A 4,259-nucleotide genomic window follows, 5' to 3' on the forward strand; every position below is an offset into this window, starting at 1 on the left:
AGTTGTCAAAAGGTGAATCTCTTTTAACGAGTGGGAAAAAAAGAGCTAAAAGGAAGTGAAAACAACAGAATTTATTGTCTGATTTGCATCATTTTAGATTTTAAATGGCCTGTTAGTTACTAAAGTGGAAATAAGATGAGGAACAATAATGTTTCTAAAATGCATAGACTTTCCTCTTTGTTATATGTGTATATGTGTATATGTGTTAACGTTTATAAGAATAGAATGGAAGCAATGAACTTTTTTCCCCCTCAGACCTAAGTAAACATGGCATGTGGTTCACATGGAGATGAATTTGTACATGTTTTTATTTTTACTGCGATACCTACTCTATTTTAATAAAGTAAAACATACTTTAAATTCATGTATACATTTTTCCAATGATAAAAAGAGTAAATATTTCCTGTGAAGAAAAAGCAAAATAAAATAAACAGTTGCATTCTGGATATTAACAAGTTCAGATTCTTGTGATTCTGGGATCGAAATATTTCTAGCCATTGATTTCAGATTTTCATGAGTAGGCAGGCACAAAATGGTTCATTTACAATTTTTTCCCTCAAAATGTTACATATTTTCTTCTATATTCTTTAAGTCAGGAACTGGAAACCTACCTGAGATGAGCAGGTCTTGGCTAGCTGAACAATAAGCAGATGGCCTCTTATTTTACCAGGTACATTGGGGCTTAAATCCCTGTGCTACTGCCCCTCTGCTTTGATCTTATGCAAACATTTCATGAATTATACTTCTGCTTCTGTATTTTCCCCTGAGAATTCAGGAGCCACTTAGCACAGGCTGCATTTTCATACTTCCCTGTTGTCATCAAATTGATCTATGGTAAAAAGAAAACAGCAAAATTTTTTTTGTATGATGTGCTTCACAGTTATCCTGAAATGGTTTCGTCCTTCTTTAGTTACAGAGTAAAGCTACTGAAACTCAAAAAGATCCTCCCTCCATTATTTCCATTTTGTTAGATTTGTTCATAGTGTTTTAGAGTCTCCTTCACATCTCATTTAAGGATATTACCACACTTGGTTCATGTTTTGTTTTTTGCTGAAATGTAATGTGTACATGGTTACATTCACCCTTCTAATGTATACAGTTCTTTGTTTTAACTATATTTTTAAGGTTTTTAGGTTATCACCAGTATTTACTTCCACAACATTTTCATTATTACAATAAGAAATCCATATTTATTAGCTATCACTTTCCCTTCCTTCCTCCCTGAGCCCTGGCAACTACTAATTTACTTTCTGATTCTTTGTGCTTTCCAATTCTCAGCCTCCTTTTAAACAGAAATATGCAACATGCTTTTTGTTAGTTTGTTTTTGTTGTTGTTATTCTTTTCATCAGCCTTCTTGTCTTCATTGAAACATATTCAAGGTTCATCTATATTGCATATTTATCCTTCTTTGAAATTTTTCCATACTTCACCTATTTTGACAAACAAAATTAGTGGAAATATTATAAGTCACTTCTGGGTCTTGTCTTGAAGAAGACAGTATGTGAAAGCCATGAATTACTGTTACAACTAGCCATCTGATTAAGCAGTGTGGCACGTTCTGAGATTACATGAACTGAAAGGGGAGAATTTGGGTTCATCTTTCTAGACATTCTCATCTAATGTCAATTATTAAAGTATTTGCAACCTAGCCAGTCTTTCCACTGAATATTTCATGCAACCTCAGTAAACACGAGAAAGAACAAAATAAGGAGTCAGTGGTCATTCTGTTAAGTTATTTAGTTTTGAAATACAGTTTATGTAGGAAGAGACAACTAGAACAGTGTGCAAAAATAAATAAGAGAAACATGCTTTTGAATATATATAAATGCATGTATATTCAAGGGTTTCCAAGGCGGCTCAGCAGAAAAGATTCTGACTGCCTAACAGGAGATGTGAGTTCCATCCCTGGGTCGGGAAGAACCCCTGGAGTAGAAAATGGCAACCCACTCCAGTATTCTTGCCTGGGAAATTTGGGTAGAGGAGCCTGGCAAGCTAACATCCATGGGGTCACAAAGAGTCAGACATGACTGAGCACACCTGGTCAGTGGTCCTTCTCAAGTTATCTAGTTTTGACATGCAGTTTATGTAGCAAGAGATTAGTGGAAGAGTGTGCAAAAATAAATCAGAGGAGCAAGCTTTTGAATATATATATAAATGCATGTATATTCAAAGATTGAGGGAAAATGTTTGAAAACTATCTATCTACTTATATATCTGACAAAGAACTTGTAGCCAAAGTATATGAACAGTCCTCATAGACATTAAGACAACAAGCAATCTAATAAAAATTGAACACATTTTTCAGGGAATGTTTAACAGGAGGATTCCTACGTGCTGTTTCTCACAAATCCTCTGTTCCTTAGTTTCTATTGTCAGAAACCAGTGGAGCAGCAAGCTGCTCCCAGGACTGAGGTCATGATATGAGACAGGCTTGAATCTCCTTCAGTAAACATTCACTTTACGGCAAAACTGCTTAGTTTCAACCTCTTTCTTGAGATATGGATTGTCTCCTGACCTTGTGACCATTATTAATCCCTTGTTCCCTTGGTAAAGGTTGCTATACATTTGGTTTTCTGATCTTTATCATTGTCAAAGAAATTTCGTGTACAACAGCCTATATATATCACAGGAAGATCATTAAAGCACCTTTGCTCCATCAGAGCTTGGGTCCCCATATATTTCCTTCTTTCTTTCTTTCTCTCTCTCTCTCTTCCCCTCCCTTTGGCTCTCTCTTTCACTTTCTTATCATCAACTCCAGACCACCAGGTTCCAGTCCATTAAATGACCCCAACACAAATTAAGTCTCATCAAGAAGATATACACAAGGAAACTCACTTCAGATCTAGAGACACATACAGACTGAAAATGAGGGGATATAAGAAGATACTCCACATGCAAATGAAAATCAAAGGAAGCTGGAAAAGCGATATTCATATCAGACAAGATAGACTAGAAAATAAAGAATGTTAAAAGAAACAAAGAAAGACACTACACAATGACCAAAGGACCAATCCATGAAGAAGACATAGCAATTGTAAATATATATGCACCCATCACAGGAACACTTCAATATATAAGGCAAGTGCTAATATCTATAAAAGGGGAAATTAGCAGTAACACAACAATAGTGGGGAGCTTTAACACTCAAATTGCACCAATGGATGGATCACCCAGGCAGAAAATTAATAAGTAAACCAAGTCTTAAATGACACAACAGACAGATAGATTTGATATTTGTAGGACATTCCATCTGAAAGAAGCAGAATACACATTCATCTCAAGTAAACACAGAACATTTTCCACAGTAGGTCATATCATGGATCACAAACCAAGACTTGGTAAATTTTTAAAAATTGAAATAATAACAAGCATCTGTTTCCAATGACAATATGAGAAATCCATTACAAGATAAAGCTGTAAAAAACACAAACATATGGAGGCTAAACTATATGTGACTTAACAACCAATATCACTGAAGAAAACAAAGAGGAAATCGAAAAATACTTAGAGACAAATGACAACAAAAACAAGACAATCCAAAACCTAAGGTGCTCAGCAAAAACAGTTCTAAGAAGGAAGCTTATTGCAATACAATCTTACCTCAGGAAACAAGAAAAATCACAAATAAACAACCTTACATTACACCTAAAGCAACTAGAGAAAGAATAAACAAAACCTGAAGTTAATAGAAGGAACCAAAATATAAAGATCAGAGCATAAATAAATGAAAAACATAAAGAAAATAATAACAAAAGTCAGTGAAACTAAAAGCTGGTTCTTTGAGAATATAAAGTTGATAAACCTTCAGTCAGACACATCAAGAGAAGCAAAGAGAAGACTCAAGTCAATAAAATTACAAATGAAAGACGAGAAGTAACAACTGACATTACAGATATTTTCCATCAGTCATTGGTGATGTGTAAGAGGGATGTGTTATGGAAAGAAGAAGAAAAGTTAGTGATGAGGACTGAAGTAGACAGCCTAGAATACGTCAGAGTCTTTTGATATGCTGTTCCCTGTTTTTGTGGAATTTCAAGAATTTTCACGGAACAGAAGCGTAACTCCATGCCATTGCCACAACTTGGATTTGAATTGTGAATTTCCTAAAAAACACTCAATTCTTCTTTAAGTTATCCAATTTCAGATGAGGAAGTCTATTTTAATCAAATGTTGTCTGCTGCAATACTATTTTTGACTTCCATTTAATTGGCTTAATTTTTTTTTCTTTTTTTTTCGTATCATATTTATTTGGACTAAT

Source organism: Bubalus bubalis, chromosome 16 (assembly GCF_019923935.1).
Source record: "Bubalus bubalis isolate 160015118507 breed Murrah chromosome 16, NDDB_SH_1, whole genome shotgun sequence".
NCBI classification, from domain to species: domain Eukaryota; kingdom Metazoa; phylum Chordata; class Mammalia; order Artiodactyla; family Bovidae; genus Bubalus; species Bubalus bubalis.